Here is a 20,446-nt window from a genome sequence, read left to right as displayed (position 1 = left end):
CACCACCATGGTGTGTTTTTGATAACGAGTTTCTCCAGATATGGCATTTAGTCTGATGTCAAAAAGCTCAATTTTGGTTTCATTAAACAGTATAACCTCTTTCCAGAAGACTTCAGAGTCTCACATGTGCCCCCTGGCAAACTATAGCTGAGACATCATGTGCATATTTTAGCAGTGTTTTTCTCTTTGCCATAAAGGTGTGACTGGTGAAGCACCAGGGAAACAGCTCTTGTCTGCACAGTTTCTCCTGTCGTAGTCTTTGTAACTTGTATGTCTTTCATAATCTATGAGAACTCACTAATCACTCACTAATCTTCCTCTTGCGTGATCGCTCAGCCTGATCTAGGCAAATTAACAGCTCTGCCATACTCTTTCCATTTCTTAATGATAGATTTAACTGGACTTCAAGGAATATTCAATGACTTGGATATTTTCTTGTCTTAGTGGTTTTCAATCACCTTTTCAAGATGCTGCTTGCAGTGTTCTTTTGTCTTTATTGTGTAGGTTATGCCATGATACTGACTCACTATAAGTTGGACCATCCAGATAAGGTACATTTATACTACAGTCAATTAAAACTCCTTACCTCCAGACAGATGACAGACCTCTAATTTAACAAATTATGTGACTTCTAAAACCAATTAGTTGCACCAGTGATGGTTTAGCTGTGTCATATTAAAGGGGGAGAATACTTATTGGTCAGTTATTTTCTGTTTTATATTTGTAAATAATTTTGACCATTTAAAATTTAATTAAGCAGGTAGTGACACCAAACTCTAGTTTCAGATGTAAAAATGGACAACGCCCAGGACTGCATTACAAACTCCTTCTTCTTCCTTCCATTCTTTTCTAAATCAGCCTATTAAAGTTGGTTTGTTCACAAAGCAGTATCAGTTGCTTGGAGTGTGCTTTTTGTCTTCATTGTGTAGGTTTAGGCCATGATACTGACTCACCACAAGTTGGATATTCTAGATCGGGTGAATTTATAGTACATTCAATTAAAACCCCTTAACTACAGACTGGCGGTCTCCATTGAACTAATTATGTGAATTCTAAAGCCAGTGGGCTGCACCAGTGATGATTTAGGGGTGAATACTTTTGTGATCACTTGTTTTGTGTTTTATATTTAACCATCTTGCAGAGATATGTTTTCACTTTGAGTTTAATAATTTCTTTTCTGTTGACCAATGTCAAGAAAGCCAATTAAATCCACTGTTGTTAAACAACAAAGGTGAATACTTTTTGCATTTTCAACTTTTTATTATGAATATTTTATAGGCACTGTAAAATGTTAGGGGCGGCACGGTGGTGCAGTGGTAGTGTTGCTGCCTCTCAGTAAGGAGACCTGGATTTGCTTCCCGGGTCCTCCCTGTGTGGAGTTTGCATGTTCTCCCCGTGTCTGCGTGGGTTTCCTCCGGGTACTCCGGTTTCCTCCCACAATCCAAAGACATGCCAGTTAGGTGCATTGGCGATCCTAAATTGTCCCTAGTGTGGGCTTGGTGTGTGTGTGTGTGTGCCCTGTGGTGGGCTGGCGCCCTGCCTGGGATTTGTTTCCTGCCTTGCGCCCTGGGATTGGCTCCAGCAGACCCCCATGACCCTGTAATTAGGATATTGCGGGTTGGATAATGGATGGGTGGATGTAAAATGTTTGGCTCTTTCAGTAAAGACGTCAGTATCCATCGTAAAATTTGAAACCCTTAAAGTATAATTTAAAACATAAATGTAAATTTATTTACAACTCTAGTTAATTCTTCTGATGGTACAAATGAATTTTACCGTGGTCTTCAGAGATTAAGCAAGTTTGCATGCATGTGCTAATAGAATACAGTGCAGTAAAAGTCTATCTTACAAACTTCGTAATATGATTTACTACAAATAATTCATGTTGATTTGCTTATAATTTGGGTTTTAATTAACAAAAGTATATTGCTTGATTGTTTATTGTATCCAAACAAATTTCTTTTCTGTCTGTTGTAAGCCAGTTCCAAATACCCAAGACCTCAACCCTAAATATTTATGTGGCTAAAATAGTTGTTTTCCAATTTAAATAACAACTTGTGATTTTCATGTAACTTTTTTTAAAATACATTTTCAGCACTTGCATACAGCTATTGCAATAATGAAGTAAATGCCTTTCCTAAATTGCAAATGTAATAAAATGAACAAATGTCTTAGCTGTTCAGATGATTTGCCACTTACTAGTCGTCCCCATGTACTTTAATTTTCCAGACAATGGAAAATCTGTATGCATATGCAGCTAATGTATGGCATGCCTCATTGAAGTTTAAGCTTAACAGTGTATTGATCTGACCATGTCATCTTTGTAGGAGCTGCTGTTTTATGAAAGATCTCCAAAAGGCATATCACACATTTCATGTAGATGAGAATAGCTAAGAGGCATATTGCAAATATGGCAAACACTTTCAAATAGTGATAACTGGCAGACTGCTTTGTTCTCCTGAGATCAGCTGCTCAGATGACTGGCTGGTTTTTTCCCTGCAGACTTGTCCAATCTGCTATTGATGACATCAAGTGCCTTTATAACAGACACGTCAGAATTGGATTCATCAGTTTCTGCCTCAGATATGTGGTAAAATAATTATTTTCCGTTTACCATATCAGTATAGCCAAGAGATTTTTACAGTAATCATCGATATAACTTCCATGTCCCTATAGTACTTAGTACTGAATTTGCCATTTCAAATTCACATTACATACTGTAAATGTCCAACTAAAATTGACTGACGGGATTTGTCACCATTAGGCGATATTCAAACAGGATTATGCTGAAAATATGTCAATAAAAGTGTTATATATAACAGCAGTGTGTGCGCTTTGAGAACACCTTCTTTCTGCTTGTACAGTACCATGGATGGAGCCTAGAAGGGAGGTGGAGAGGAGGAGACCTTGCAGTTGCTTAGGAGGATTTCCTAAGCTCTTAGCTAGACCTTGGTTCTGGAGATAAGTTGTGCTAGGCAGGGAAAAATAATTTTTCCGTTTTTTTTTTTTGTTTTCAATTGTCCTACCTGCTATGGTCGTATATGAACCTCAGAATGCACGTCTAGGTTTTACATTGCAATTATTTATTGAAATTGTCTGTACACATGGCCTATTTTCACAGTCTGTCTTTGACAACTGGACTGCGCTGAAGCTCTACATGGCTATAATTTTAAGTCGTACCTGTTCCAAAAATTTCTCATTGGCTGTTATTTAATAACAATACATTTTTGTTGAAACTTACAATTCAATATTTGCAGAGGCATTTTTTGGGCTTTATTATTGTGTATGTATTGTATTATATTGTATTTGTTAAGAAGAAAATGAGATTCTTGACACAATAAATCTAATCCAAAGCAGGGTCACAGGGAGTAGATTCTATCAAATCTTTTAGTAGTGCACAGGTAACACAATCATAAAAATCTAAAGAAGGTACACTAGTATCTACTCATCCATTAGGTTACAGTAAGCTACGGTTTAGTTCTGTTGACACAGTGTTTGGTGACATTCTGTGTTTAGGATTTTCTTGCGATGTAAGCATACAAAACACTGACATATATGAAGCAAGGGACTATGTGCGTATGTTTGCACATGGGATTTTCATAAGCTGCTAAGAAAATAGAAGGATAGCTGAGGCTTGACAGCCTTAGAGCCGATTTCTAAATTAGTTATTGTCTAGATTAATTTTATTTGCACAGAATCATCACTGCTGTTGAAATAACCACCGGATAATTCTAGGTCATCCAGCCAGTAATAAGCATGAACTGAGGCCTCAGATATATAATTTCGGTAATAACTCATCCAGTTCATTTTCTGCCATGAAATGAATGGCTAGTGATCTGAGGGTGACTATCATTATATCTAAAGATATCTTTAATGCTTTATAATACTAAGCAGGCTATAAATAACCTTGTTTAATACTGAGAATACAGTGGGTATCCAATTCCTTTACTATCTATGATGAAGAGCATTTTAAAAATCTATGTTCAATTTAAAACATGATTATTTAAGACAAGTGGTACATGAGCTCCAGTTTTGACCCTGAGTTGGGGTGTGACTTTATGGTCTCCTAATAGATGTGAACAAGGACCCAAACTTACTCCATGTTTCCAAACAACAACAACAACATTTATTTATATAGCACATTTTCATAAAAAAAAGTAGCTCAAAGTGCTTTACATAATGAAGAAAAGAAAGATAAAAGACAAAATAAGAAGTTACAATAAGACAACATTAGTTAACATAGAAAAGGAGTAAGGTCCGATGGCCAGGGTGGACAGAAAAAACAAAAAAAAAACTCCAGAAGGCTGGAGAAAAAAAAAAAAATCTGCAGGGGTTCCAGGCCACGAGACCACCCAGTCCCCTCTGGGCATTCTACCTAACATAAATTAAATAGTCCTCTTTGTTTTTAGGGTTCTCACGGAAGGACTTGATGATGATGGTCATGCAGACTTCTGGCTTTTAATCCATCCATCATTGTTGGAACATCACGGTAGTTTGAGTTAAAGGACACCGGAAAAGGAAACAGAAGAGAGAGTAGGGGTTAGTACAGATTTTAGAGCCACCATGAATAGTTATTATAATGAATTGGATATATAGAGTATCAGGATTTAAATTACAGTGAAGTTATGAGAAGGCCATGTTAAAGTAATGTGTTTTCAGTAGTTTTTTAAAGTGCTCCACTGTATTAGCCTGGCGAATTCCTATTGGCAGGCTATTCCAGATTTTAGGTGCATAACAGCAGAAGGCCGCCTCACCACTTCTTTTACGTTTTGCTCTTGGAATTCCAAGGAGACACTCATTTGAGGATCTGAGGTTACGATTTGGAACATAAGGTGTCAGACATTCCGATATATAAGATGGGGCGAGATTATTTAAGGCTTTATAAACCATAAGCAGAATTTTAAAGTCAATCCTGAATGACACAGGTAACCAGTGTAGTGACATCAAAACTGGAGAAATGTGCTCGGATTTTCTTTTCCTGGTTAGGATTCTAGCAGCTATGTGATCCCGTTAGCTTACTAATCTAAATCGCCCCACTGTGTATGGAGGTGAACATGGTGTTGGCAGTACCTACCTTGATTTCATTATTACTTAAAAAACTCTTAATGACTGAATTGGTGAAACAAAGCAATAATTACTGATAACACTGTAGTTGACTTTTATACTGAATAGATTATTAAATACATTTTCATCCCAGCTGATGAAAGCTTTATTTTGTATCTTTAGGTTGTTTAATGGTAAAGTGTAGCTCAGGCAAGGCACTAATAATGAATTAACTAAATTAAATTTCCATGAATGGTGTGCTGCTCAGTTGTTATCTATGTGGAATTTACGCATTCTCCCAGTGTCTGTTCTGTTTCCTTCCAGGTACTCCAGTTTTTCTTATATAACTCCAGAAATACACAATCAGGTTAATTATTAGTTCTGAATTTGGACATGTATGCCCAGTGTCTCCTGAATGCACAATGCTCAGGCGGTTTGACAATGTAATTACATCTTACTCTATGTGTTTATTTTAATCATGCTTATTGACTAAAATTTTTTATTTTCAAAGTAGAACGTGTAGTATTGCCTTTTTATTTTGACCTTAAGTGATGGAAAAGACTACTGGCTGGAAATGAATAAGCCCTACCACCTTTCCGTGTATATCATATTTCCAGTTTTTATTACCCTGTTAGAAGTCTTTTTATACCTTTGTCTGTGAGAGCGCAGAATATAGTAAAAACTATGTAAATATTAAGTGATCATTTTTACTCTAATGTTTGTATTACAGTAAAGACATGATATAATGCCCCACATTATTAAGTGGAGTCAGAAGCACAAAACTTTACATCAATTGTTCTGAAAGAAGAACACAAATTCGTAAATCCATTTATTTTCCTGCTTTATTTAAACTCGGGCTGTGGGGAGAAATGGTATTTCTCAACTTATATTAATGTTTTAGTATTCATTTCTTATAAAATTTCTTGCAGTTATATTTCTCAGCCTTTTATGCTAATACATATTATTCTCAGTAGGCCCCACTGCCTGTTACTTGATTTATACTTTTGCAGAACTGGTTGATAAGGCTGTAGTAATAACCAGAAAGAGAAAAGCTAATACTGTGAATGACTGAACAGAGACAGATGGAATAAAATCATGTGAAGCAAAGCTTGTGTTCCCCTGAAGTGTGATATATTTTCCAGCAAAAATGTATAGGTGGACATTACTTTTACTTGTTGGTAAAAAGACAACGAAACAAGCTCTTAAAAGGTCTGTTGTTAATTTCACTGCATAATTGCTAGCAAAGTTGCCGGTGAATGTCTGTGCAATGCTGATGAATCAATGCCTTGGCATAGTGATGAGTCCAACACTCCCTTATAGTTCTGCCATTACTTCGTGATGCGGTGAGGTTGAAGAGGATGAAGCACAATTTCAGATATGAAAGGTGTACCTAATGAAATTAGCAATGAGTGACGCAACAAGCCAGTGATTTACAGGTTATGGTTTTCATTTCAAAATTAATATTTTAAACATCTGCAGTGCTCAAAGAAGTGGTGTACTGGTGTCTTGTATTGTGAATTGTCCCTGCTGCTTTAAAAGCAATAAAGGAAACCCTTTTGAACTGTGAGTGACAACAGGACAACGATGTTGAGGTCTTTAAATTCCTACCCGTGGACTGGTACACAAATCAACCTCAATGAACTAAATACTATAGTCTGATGTTTGATGACATCTGAAACAAGATTGTTCACATTATCACGTTTAGAATCAAGAACATTTATGAAGTTGTCTATGGCACCTTATCTATTAATAGGCACCTTTGGGCCACTGTTCATGTGTATGTGTCTGAAAAAAAAACAAATATTAAGAGACATTCAAAGATCTGTTTTGCTAAAACGTAATTGCCATGTTTTTGACAGAGCACTTTTGTTTTGCAGCAAAGTTGTGTGATAATGTAATCAAATGCACTTCATTTTTTCAGGGTCTATTTGGGAGGCAATATATGTCCCAGAAACACTGGAGGTAGGATCCAGTCCTGGACAGGCGCTGGACCATTGCAGGGCCCACTTACATAGCTATAATTACACCTGGCTCAATTGTTATTGTCACTTTATTGTCTTTGTGATGTCGGAATACAATACAATACAATACAATACAATACAGTTTATTTTTGTATAGCCCAAAATCACACAGGAAGTGCCGCAATGGGCTTTAACAGGCCCTGCCTCTTGACAGCCCCCCAGCCTTGACTCTCTAAGAAGACAAGGAAAAACTCCCAAAAAAACCTAGTAGGGAAAAATGGAAGAAACCTTGGGAAAGGTAGTTCAAAGAGAGACCCCTTTCCAGGTAGGTTGGGTGTGCAGTGGGTGTCAAAGGAAGGGGGTCAATACAATACAATACAAAACAATACACAGAATAGAACAAATCCTCCATAAAAAATAAAAAATTTTTAGAAGTAGAGTAGAGCAGAATTTAACAGTAGATGATATCACGTAATAAGATTTGGATAATTTTGACTCCTGGAGACCTCATCCATCAAGCTGCCTCCCCCATTTGGCCATTCCACGGCTCGTTATAGCCAAAGTACCAAGAGGAAAACCCACACAAACGGGGAAAATGTTTTACCTCCACATGGACAGTGGCTTGGTGTGGAATTTGAGCCGAGAATACAGAATCCATGAAACAACAGTAAAGCTTTAATAAAATAAGTGTTGAAAGGCTTCTTGTTCATAAAGGTAATAGAGTACAATTCTAGGATGGCACATAGAATACATTCATGTCTCATCCTTGGTCACATCTCTAGGCCATATTTCCCCCTCACACTTATTTCATTACATAGCAGCTCCAATTATTTAACTCAAGGGTCTGCAAGTCAGTCCTGGAGAGCTTTTTATTCCTTTGATTTCTTAATTAGAAACTAATTCTTTCCAATAACAGATCTTGTTTAATGTTATGAGTTGTTAGGGTTTTCATTCTTCATGTCAAGTCATTCTTGTATCATAGATTTTTTTCCTTTCCAAATATATCATCCAAACAATTTGTATCCTGAAGCAGTTGAGGAAATCTTAGTCCTTCACCTTTTTACAATACAATATAATACATCTTATTTTTGTATAGTGCTCTACACTCTGGGCAGGCGCAGAACATTGTGAACAATTCCCAGTCAAAATACAAGTATAGGTTTTACTAAGTACTAAACACAGAACTGGTACACATATAAATACAGATTTGTTCAAACACATGAAGAACAAGGTAGAAACTGAATAAAGAAAAATAAAAACCAACAATATCTGTCCATTATTTAATTGATGAACTGTGGCAAATTGACAATGGAAAGGATTAAAAATGTAATAGAGAAAGTCGAAAACAAAGTCACAATATTGGAGGCCTCTGCCATCTGACTGCATGCCCGCTCCTGAGTTTTCTATAGTGGAGTCTATGCTGACCATCCAATCTAAAGAGAGAATCTTTCCCTTCAATGATTCCATGGTTTCCTTATCCAAGATTACTGATTATGATCCATACATAGGAGAACAGCCTGGCAGTAAAGCAGTGACACCAAGTGCCACATCCAGATACCAAGAAGAGAAACAGACTAGAGGAGGTTTAGTAATGGTTTATGAATGTTGTATTACTTATATTTCTGTAAAATGAGTAACAAACATAGAAAATGCAGTATGCATAGCTAATCAGCAGCTCTAGTCAGGGTATGCTAGACTAAAGAACAAAGTCTTTTTCTGAGTTTAATTCATGGCTGGATCTCTGTCTGTATGGAGTTTACACATTCCCTTTATATCCTTGTAGAATTATTCTCTGGCTTTTCTTGCTTACTCACACAACAGTTAATTTGTAGTCCTTATATTCTCCCAGCATATATCCATCTGGTTGACTGTTGACCGATCCTGTGTATGTTCTTACTGTATGTTAAAACTGATACTGCTGACATACACTGCAGCTATGTTTTTGCTGGTATAGACTGCAGCTATATTTTTTGTAACACTATAACCTAAGTAAGAAAATGTATAGACAGATTAATTAATTTACTAAATGTCCCTCTTGAATGTCCTTGGTTCCGATTTTGACCATGTGGCTGCTTCCCTTTTCTATACCCTACTGTTTCACCATAGCTTCATGTTTGTTCTTATTACAAATAAGATTTCATATTTTACTAACATTTGCCAGTTGCTGTCATTGCATACAGAAATGTTTTTCTGTTCACATGGAAATCTTTTGAACTGGAATATAGCCAGAGTCCTTTAAAAAGATAAAAGGCATCTGAAAACCTGTCATAAGAACCCACAGTTTGTTTGACTTGCCATGTAAAAAGCATCTGCTTTGCCAGTATGTACATACTAAGATGACATTGTGTTGACTTATCTCTATCTTTTTAAGCATCCCTTATTAAGTCCACAGTAACTCTTTCAGCAGCTCACCAGGTTGTTTACTGCCCAATTCACATTTTGCTTAGAGTAAATAGTGAATAAAAATATATAACTGGAAAAGTTAATGTTAATCCTTACCAATATTATTTTTATTTACACCAACTATTGCAAACAGAAAATCTATCATTCATCTGTCTTCTATTGCAACCATTTTCCTAATATTTTCCAATGGATATTTAGGAATATTTGAATGTGCAAATTACACTTTAAAGAGAGTGAGCCAATGACAGCTAGATGCTGAACAATCCAGCAAGGCAGCTATATTGCAAACTGTCTTATAGGTAGAAGAGAGGATGAAATGAAAAACTGTTTTGCAGAGGCAAAATAGTCAGTCCCTGTGTAACAGGAGACTCCTTATCAAGTTCTTCTTCTTTGAATGGCTTTTCAAAGATGGCAGCTGTCTCAATTCATTAAGGATAGAAATGTACAGGATAAATAACTGGTAAGAGTTTGTAGGGAAAACAGCAATGGACGGGTTCTTCTTGTCAGATGGTGGCATATTAACAAGTGTGTTCTGATGCTTATTAATAAACGCATTGTCAACCCATGTCATGTAAATGGCAGTGTAATCAGCAAAACGCATACAGGGATAGCAATTAGGGAATACCTTGGCACGCCATAGCAAGTGGATGTACTGCCATAAAGAACTTAGGCTCATTTATTCTCTTGAGATGCAGGAAAAAAAGTCTTTATTCTGAAACTAATTCACTGCTAAAGTGGGTTCTTTTTAAGTAAACAAATCCACCAACTGCTCTAAGCGGAAGACCTTTTGGAGACTTTTGCTTATGAAGCTGCATAAAAGCTATTATACCCGTTAAATGTTATACCCATCAAGTTTCAAGTCTGGACGGAAATGTTCCAGTCTTATTTTTTTTTTACTAAATCAATAGTGGGGAAGTCAGTCTTTGTGTTCTTCTGTGATGCCACCTGTGGCAGGCAACACATTGCTTTGTGATTTCACCAGAAAAGGAAGGATTTCAGCTGTCACAATTGTTATTTGTGCAGCTGCTTATTTTTGGGAGCCGTCAAACTAGAACCAGTCTGGTAATAATTAAGCTAACATACACGCTGTGGCAATTTCTCAAAAACTTGTCAGCTAAAAAATCTAAAGCAGAAATAATTGTTCCTTGAATCTTTCAGAATTAAATTGGATGCAAACTCTAAAAAAAAAGTCACATTTGCATTTTATAAAGGAAAGCAATAATCTGATGATATACATTATAACGAGCTTGAAGCCATACTGAAACCTACTAGAATTGATTCATTGCAGTAATATGATCACCATATGGATGCTAATATTTTCTTCAACAACATTACATAACACCTGGGTGTAGCCGTCACCACTGAAGCAAAGTATACCAGGAGATGATTAAAATAAACCAAAAAAAAAATACCCTGCCTATTCTTTCATGAAATTTATATATGTATAAGTTTATATTCTTCATGTTAGTAATTTACTTGTCATTATCTCCTGTTACGTTTAAAATCAGTTTTCATCTAATAGATTGCCTGACATCTCATGGTCAACTAAATGCTTTTGTGCCGCAGCCTCCTCACTTAGCATCACAAAGGTATTGAGCACTGATAAATTGTGCACAATTCTGCGTTCCGAGGTGCATTGTATATATGAAATATTCAAATGTGCGCTTCAATTTAAATGTTTAAATCTAAATATTTTCTAGTGTAATAGAAATTTGTCATTTCCACCCTCTTATAGAGGTCCACAGAGAGCTTGATTCGTAGTAAAGGATCAAAACTTAAATATAACATCATATTTGTAATCACTAACCTTGAAATATTCTATAGTAATACCCCATATGCTTATGTTTGAAATTTGTGACTTTTAATCTTCTCTGAGTGTTACTTAGTGGGCTAGGACCACCAGTAAAGAATCAAATATCATATTTGTTATCAGAAATCTTGAACAAGCATAAAACAATACTTCACATACTTATATTACTGATTCCCATTCATCATTTTATAAAAAGCAGTAACTTTGACCCCTATTATCCCATTAGGGGATGAAACCCTGGGGTCAGCTGATTTGGCATGCACAACTTCAAGGCTTTCTGATTGTTTTATGCTGAAGACACCTTAGGTTTATCTTTATCTCTTTATCATAAGGGTATCATTTCCAGCACAAAACATGGTCCAGAAATGGCCTAAAATTTGTTTGTTTTTTCTTCAGGACTAGAGGGACAGAAATAGAGGGGAATCCCAAAAAGTCTTGAATAACTAGACCTCAAGATGAGTTCACCATAGCTTCATGTGGGCATTTTCTCATACTTTTGAGTCAGGAGGCGCCGGACAAAAAACTAACTGAAGTGATTTCAAAACATTCATGAATAAACCTTGTGGACTATGGCCGGCAGCTTATCCCGGCCAATACCCCCAAGCCGCCAGGTGGAGCCCTTCCTGCAGTGTGGAGATGCCCCGAATTCCAGCAGGGCATCATGGACCTTGGAGTTTTCCTTCACAGCCCTGCTGGATACCATGGGGGCCACCAGAGGACGCTGCAGGGAGGCTCAAGGATGTATATTATCCGCATAGCCCAGAAGTACTTCCCTGTCACGAGGACGGAAGAAATAAAGTACTTCCGGGCTGAAGAAGAGTTTTCACCTGACCCGGAAGTGCTGGGTAATCACATGGACTGAAGGATCAGGAGCACTTCCGGGTCAAGGACTATAAAAGACTGTGGGAAACACCAGAACGTTGAGCCGAGTTGGGAAGAAGGGTGACTGAGCTGCTGAGAGGTGTGGAGGATTATTGTGTATTTGTTGATTATTGAGAATTATGTTTATTATTAAGTATAGTGGTGGTGGAGGTGCTTGCGCACATTTATTATTATAATAAATCCATTATTTGGACTTTTATCTGGTGTCTGGCGTCTGATCTGAGGGTTCAAGGGAGCGATAGCGCCCCCTATCTGTCACAACCTACACAAGTTTCTTCAGAAATAAATAAAGTTCCTTGCATTTCTTGCTTTCTATAGCAAACCACTTTACATACATAATTGATTCTGCAAAACAGTAAAAATGTTTAGTTTATTTAAAACAGAATTGAACATTATAGGTTTTAAAACATTGGAAAAGGCTGACGTTGAAATGCATTATGGTGTGGAAATAATTTGATTAGATATAAGCAAATTAAATAAATTTAACACACACTGTTATACATGCAAATCTGCTTATGTTATTTTTTTTTCAACAATGTGATTTAAATTACATTTATAATTAAACAAATCTCAATAGTACCATGAATATCATTTATTTAAATATTTCTTTCTGAACATTTTCCTTATGTTTTTCTTCATTCATTAATTCATTTTTGAACTCTTCTTATTTCAGCTTGGTTCTGTGAGAGCAGTAGCAGAAGAACAGGGCACAAGGTGAATGTGGCACCACTTGGTACAGGACAGACTCAAGCACACATTCGCATGGAGCTAGTTAAGAGCCTCCATTAAACTTTAAAGGTGTCTTTAGGATATGGAGGAGAAGCCAATGCACTTGTAGGAAAACAAACTAAGGCATAGGGAGAAATGCAAACTTCATGCAGACAGCACCTGGGCTACAATGAGAACAAATTACTTTGGAAATGTGAGCAGCACCTCTAGCCTATCTGCCACTGTTTATTATGACATCCATCCATCCATTATCCAACCTGCTATATACTAACTACAGGGTCACTGGGGTCTGCTGGAGCCAATCCCAGGGTGCAAGGCAGGAAACAAACCTCGGGCAGGGCGCCAGCCCACCACAGGGCACACACAAACACACACCCACACCCACACACTAGGGACAATTTAGAATCGCCAGTGCACCTAACCTGCATGTCTTTGGACTGTGGGAGGAAACCCACGCAGACACGGGGAGAACATGCAAACTCCATGCAGGGAGGACCCGGGAAGCGAACACGGGTCTCCTAACTGCGAGGCAGCAGCGCTACCCACTGCGCCACAGTGCCACCCTTTATTATGACCATTGAAATTTTAATTAAAAAAAATATCTGTTATTACTAAGACCATAGTATTTGGATGGGAGACCAACCAGGAAAAACTTGGAAGAGGTGTTGTCGAGGCGAGCAAGGGGAACCTACACAGCGGTCTGAATGTGGATCCTAATCTTACAGTGCAGTGACAGGGACCCTGTGCTGTAAAAATGGCTCCATCCTTCAAATGAGACATAAAATCGAAGTCCTGACTCTCTGGGGTCATAAAAGATCCCTGGGCGTGCTTCGTAAAGAATAGGGTGTATGTTGATGTCCTGGCTAAACTGCCCACTGTGTCCTACTCATTCTGACCCCGTAATCATTCCCTGCCTCTAACCAGCTAACTGTTTCTCCCACCACTTCACCACCTACCAGATAATATATGGTGAGCATACTGACACAAAATGGCTGTCGTCGCATTGTAAAGGTGGATTCTACAGATTGGTGGTGTTTGAAATGGCACCCCACTCTCCATGTAAAGCACTCTAATGAGATAAGCGTCATATAAATGTAAAGAATTATTATTCTTATATGTGTCTACTAGTAAAATAGACATTAAGAAATGAAAAGTCAAAGTAAAATCCAATAACAGGCAAGTTTCTTTGGTAACTTTGGCAATCAGCAGATGTTTTCATAGATTTTGTTCTTTTCAAGAATGACCTTTGCGGAGCAACTATGTTGCTGTGCCAAAATTCTCCAGGTGTGTGAGCAGCAGTGTGCCTTCATTCTATGAGTTTTTTGGAATGGCACCCTTCCACTTTTTCTACCGCCTAATTTATTTAGTGTAGCTGTTGCATTACTCTCCTATTATGTGCTTTGTCTTTCTGTGACCATGGGCCTGGATGTCTGCCTGCTCTCATTTTGACTTGTTCTAGTCCTTGGTACAATCAAGTATCTTTCTGACCTCTGTGTTACAGCTTTGAAGCTTTCATGTTATAATTCTTTTATCTTCCTTCTTCATTGGCACCCTCAGTTTGAAATAACAAATACAGGCAGCATGCAGACATAAGCATTTAGACATAATGAAGCAAATAATGTATGTTGAGTATCTGCAAGGAGGTCTGAACCAATTACACCTCTGAATATGGGTAACGAGGTGAGATTTTTATGCTACAGTAGTCTCACCTTGCCTTCCTGCTTGGTTTATTTATCTGTAGCTGAGAATTCTGTAAATTGTAGGTATTTCTTTTCATATGGAAATGCTATCACTCTTTTTTTTCAGTTTGGCATGGATATAACTGCTAAAACCCTCACCTAAGAATTCAGTAGTACATATTAGAGTTATATTGGCATATTGTTTTGTTGTACTGTAGATGTACAAAATATGATTTAAACATCTTTAATTACATTAAACATGTTCATGAGTTATTTGAACAAGTATGATTTTTATTTGTAAAGATGATTATACACTGAGTTTCAAACCAAAAAAGCCACTAATTGTATGTGGTAATACATTATTTAGTATAGTCCTTATTGAGACATTCTTTTGTTTCTTTTTCTTTTTCTCTCTTTTAACATTTCTTCCTTAGTATTTCAATGTAGTAGAACAGTGGTTCTTGAACATTTGTTCTCTCAAACCAATTTAGCCTTTCTTGTGTCTTTGAGACCAGCAATCTCCACCGACTGTAATCCTCTGGTGGGGTTACCCACTTGGAGAATCACCGAGGCAAGTCGTACTGTATCTGTGGCATTTGTTTAAACCGCCCACGGAGAACAATCACAAGACACTCTGCAAACTGGACGCAAACCCTTTCCCATTCAGTACTATTGTGAATCACGTCTCTTCACAAACCAAAGTCGGACAACACACGACTTAGAATAGATTGTGACCCATAGTTTAAGATCCCATCTACTAGAAACAAAGAATAAAGTTATTTTCAAAAGATATTTTGAATCCTCCAATACTACTTTTTCTTTATTATTTATTAATGTACATAATTGTAATGTTCACTGCTTGGCATCTTCCTGTTCTTGGGTTTTCAAAAGTCACAAATTTAGGATGGACTAATGTAATGAGGACACATACATAACAAGATTAGCACAACAAAAGTGCATTGTGCTGTTTATTTAAGCAGTCAGTGCCCCAAATAAGGTGCAATTCAAGTTCATCTTTAAATAGCCAATAAATAAGCCAATAAACTAGAGCTCTTTTGTAGGAGTTTAAAATATGTCAATGATAAATAAAGAAATAATGCAAACAAGGGTTAAAATCGAGGTTAAAACATAAAGTTGAAATTGGGATGCTTTACTATCCTCCAGCAATGCACAGAGTGCATTTCCCTCTTGCATCTCCCTGCTAACCCATCACTGAGATGCAGGCAAATGTGGCCATCAATTTTATGGATGATGTCCAAGCCACCTCAGCCGATCACTGCTGGGATCCTGAAGCCTGGCTTTGTCTTCCCTCCACCACCCTTGGTAGGACGACCCTCAAGTCCTTTGGCTGCTCCTGCTCTCTAGGTGCTCTTTAGAAGCAATCCTCACTGGAATGCCCTCTGCTCACTCCCTACCGGGCTTTCTCCCAATTGTCTTGCCACCTGTCAACTGCTCCCACCCTCCTGATCTTCTTCTTTCGTTACAAATTCTTGATTTTTCTCCCCCATGTCTCTCTTTTTCTCTGCTGTTTCTTTTTCAATAATTTTTCTCAAATCCTCTCAATTTTGTCTCTTGTTTCTCTCAGGCCTACTCTGACTCTTTATATAGTTTGTGGGTGCAGATGTTTTGCTTACTGACCCGTGGAGTGTCAATGAGGAACGGCTGAGTCATTTACACCTGTACCTTAATAAGCAATTGGCTAGTTTCGCCATTAAACGCACCATGGTTTTCCAGTGGCACACACCCACACCACACCCACCAAGTCTGAGAACACTGCTTCTTATATATAAACATCTACACATGGAAGTGTGTGTGTCTGTCTGTCTGGCCCGGAAGTGCGAGGCTGCAGCATGAAGTTCAAACAGCCAGCAAGGTGGCCCCAGGTTAACGAGTCAGAAGAAGAAAGAAGTACGAGGCTACAATATGTAGCTGAAAGAAAGCGTCTCCGTCGCAAAAGTGAATCCGCTGAGGAAAGACAAACTTGCTTAGCCGCTAATACACAAGCAATGCAAGCACATTGGCGAAACGAAACCTCCGAGGAGAGAGAAACTTACTTAGCTGCTGATAGACAAAGAGTCCGTAAAACTAAACCTCTGACTCTGCATGTCAATTTTTTTTTCTGATGATTTTAGTAGTTTCTAGGAGCTCATGATTTTTATAGCACGGGCTTACTCAGCTAGTTAATTTAAAATCCCTGTTCAAACCCCTAATTCAGTCTATTGCAATAATCTTTCTACTCATCAAAATGGCAGTTGCAAGGAGTATAATATTTACTGTATGTGGAAGTCTAATGCAACAAGTTTTTTTCTTAAATTTGTAGTTTCCACATGTTGTTGTATGTAAGCGTCATGTTGTCCTGTGCTGAGACTCTAATAATCAAAGCAGGTTTGAAAGAATGGAATTAGTTTATTGGTGAAAGTTTACTAATCAGACAGGATGAAAAAATGGTATGGTTTGAAGATAGTAGCTTTCACAATAGACCAGTGAATATGTTTAGAGTTTAAAATCATTTTATTCTAATATATAACCACATTTCTAAAAATGTGTACTAGTTTACAGTATTATCAAAAATAAACACAAGAACAGATTCTTGTTAAGGGGACAGAGACATCTCAGATTAAAACAACCAAATAAAGAAGAGTGTTAAAAGACTGACCAATTATTGAAGAGCCATCTGTCTTTTAATTTTGGCTCTGGATTTTTAAAATTCCGTAAAGCTTGAAGTCCACTCCAAGTCTATAGTTATTTGTCTAGTTTACATTCCCAATAAGAAGCAAATCTTTCTAAGTATTTTTTTATGCATTATCAAAACTATTTGTCAAAAAATGTAAACATTACCAGTTTATGTAGCACCAGAAATATAACACAGTTTGTCTCCATATTTCACTGAGTCTTATTTTTTTTTGCTTTTGGCAATCATAGAGTTAATTGCTAGACAGAATACCTAATCATTTCAGTATTTTTTCACAAATATTACAAGATTTGGATTTTTAAAATGGCCAAGGTGTGAGATTACAGTTAGAATAGTATTTACTGTATGTGAATTTGCAATGAAGTGCCCTTTATGTGGAGTTTTCCCCTAAAGTTGAAAGAATGCCGCCAGGCTAAGTGGCATGCTGAAATGCCCCAGCATGAGTGCATTGGTTTCTGGCTGTGTTTGTGTGTGCATGCATCCTGTGATTCACTCGTGTCCCTCCTAATGAGTGTTCTTGCTGTGCAAGATTGCCCCAGTTGTTGTTGACCCTGAAAAGGGTAAGTGAGTAATAAAAATAGACAGATTAATCGTGCATTAACGCACATTCATGTAAAAGCTGTAGAATGTTAAATTTGCTACATTCAGTTAATTTCACACAATTAAAAATGAAACACTTCATTCTCATTTAAAAAGCAAAAAACTTCCTGACTTTAAATGACGCCTCCATGAAAATCAACATACAGTCTGTTCATCTTTGATACCTGATGAAAAACAGGTTTTTGTTTTGTCAGCAGAAGTTTGGGTTCTGTTTTATTTGTTGACTGACAGCCATTTCACACATCTGAAAGCTTTGCTTTGAAGTGTCAGTAAAATTGGAGGCCACTTGTTAATTTTTTGACATGTAATATTTTACAAATAAGCTCCCTTAAGAAGGTCAGTTCAAGGCTGAATATTGGGCTTCTTCACTGCCTTTCTTTTCAGATGATGCATTTTAATTGGTTGGTTGATTCTTTAATAAAATGCTTCATTTCTTTGTGAGAAAAAAAATATACATTTTTATTATTTTTGTGTGCCAATGTATTCTGACTAATAGCATATAGAGTAATGATACTCTTAAATGTTTTACATTCAAGAGGCATAGTCAGCAAATCTGATCATCAGCATAGGTAAAATGTGGATACTCGTTTAAATAACATGCTATGTTTTCAAGGCATGCACAAATGCACGTTTATTGCATAGAACAGGATACGTCAGGAAAATGACACGCTTAGAATTCAAGATGTTTCCCATACATGGGCTTCTGGACTGCATTTTGAACCTGAAAACTAACATGGTACCAGTTACCTTATTTTGCTGTTCTTTAAATGATGTGTTGCACAATTTTTCTTTTAGAGTAGGGATACTATATGGCTGTCTAAATTGAATTTGAATGAGTGTATAACACTTAGTACTGACTTCTAGCTAGTTGAATTTGATAAGCTGTTTCAGTTGCTGTGTTTAAATGTTATCTCCTGCCTTTTTCCATGTCTAAAAAGAGCTTGTCTCTGACAGATGCGCACTTATGTGATAATCTTTAAGTAGATCTAGTCAGTCAGACTGCATCTTATACATCCAATCAGCAGTCCGCTCTGATCCAATGATGTACAATCACTGCTTGAGCTAGCAGGGAGGCACACAGGTGCTACATAGCATCTGTGTGGAGAGTTAAAACCCTTCATAGCTGCTCATTGGTATAGTTAAATGAACAAATTGAAATTGATTAGCTGTATCACTTAGTGGCGAGCTAGGTAACAGCAAGATAGACTTACGGCAATTGATATTTATGGAGCCATATGTGAAGCTCTATTTTATGATGCAAAGTGAAGATCAATAGATTATTTGGCAAGTGCTGTTGTCAAGATAGCAGATTCAGATTATCCTGCAGGCTGACTGTGTGATCTTGTACAAGTATTTACCATATCCATATAAGTATTCAATCTGTCATCTTTAAATTTCTTTGGAGTAGCATTCACAATTAAATCTTCTTATATAATTCGTTTGTCTGTCCAGGATTTTTAATCACCTGTAGCTCGCAAACCGTTTGACCTATTGACCTGAAATTTGGTACACATATACTATGTGACATCTACAGTCCGCTTTCGGGGTGATGATTGACCTCCAAGGTTATTCTTCTTTTTATTTTTATTTTATGTTATTGTAGAATCAACTCTCGGCAGCGGGCAGCAGGGCGGCCGTGCAGTACATGCATATGGGCGCCGTTCTCATCCCAACCACCTTCGACGTCACATCCCCTACCTCTTCATATTTTAAATCATTCTTGAGGCAGACTGAAGACTTAAGTGCCAGCTTAAGTGAAAAATTAAAGAAAATGTACTAAGTAATTGCAACACAAACAGTGACTCAATCAGTTTTAACGTGAAAAGATAGTCACGTGCTAGTCACGTGATACATGGGTCTCATAGCATACAATTATCATTGCTCTCCGCCTACATAATTTCAATAGCATACATGCTATTTTTCCACGTCCAACTTTCTGGATTTCCCGAAATAACTTCTTGCATAATCTGATAATTATTTAGGGCGTCATCACTTCATGTTTATTTTTGACCTAAGTTTCTGGGATATTTGCCCATCAGTATTTTGTGTTTCTGGCTTGACTCTTGGTTAGTTTTTTGGACTTTTTATCACTTGCAATATAGTGTCAGAGCAACCTGTTTTGGTACAATTCTACTTCTTGTGGCGAATGAAAAATAGAAAAAACAATTGGGATTTTTTGGCCAAATGCAACGGTTTGATTTTGAAAATAACAGGTAAATTAGTATTTTTATAAATTAGACTATAAAGCAATTGTTATAATTCAGTTTAGTCATGATCAGTTATAGTCTGTTAACACATTTTTTATTGCTAATGTGGAACTATGTAGTTTTTTCTGGTCTTTTGTATTGTATAGGAATAGTCTAACTAACAAACGATACTTGGAATGTTAGTATACATGTGTTTAAATCAGCATACAAACATTGTAATGTCCTTTCTTTGTGAAATTGGTCACGTTCTGCAGTGCAAGGCACATTCCAAAAATTCTTGTGAGACATAAATAAAAATTTTCATATTCAGTTGATAATTGTTTTCATATTTATTAATGTCATTCGCCAGTCTTTCAAAATGTCACACTTTAATCAAAACAGTAAAATATCAGTTTCATCAGCCATGTTATTCTAATTGTGAAACTTTATCATTTACTTTT

General features: G+C 37.0%; 2 protein-coding genes across 3 annotated transcripts in view; one reads left to right on the top strand and one right to left on the bottom strand.

Moving 5' to 3' along the window:
• The window catches only part of rab9b (RAB9B, member RAS oncogene family), a 1,039,984-nt gene that overhangs the window by 505,180 nt on the left and 514,358 nt on the right, over positions 1 to 20,446 (bottom strand). The gene's annotated exons all lie outside the window — the stretch shown is intronic.
• The window catches only part of nlgn3a (neuroligin 3a), a 315,542-nt gene that overhangs the window by 184,882 nt on the left and 110,214 nt on the right, over positions 1 to 20,446 (top strand). The window lies entirely within an intron of this gene.

Source organism: Erpetoichthys calabaricus, chromosome 12, assembly GCF_900747795.2.
Source record: "Erpetoichthys calabaricus chromosome 12, fErpCal1.3, whole genome shotgun sequence".
NCBI lineage: Eukaryota > Metazoa > Chordata > Cladistia > Polypteriformes > Polypteridae > Erpetoichthys > Erpetoichthys calabaricus.
This window is presented reverse-complemented; position numbering and strand designations above follow the sequence as displayed.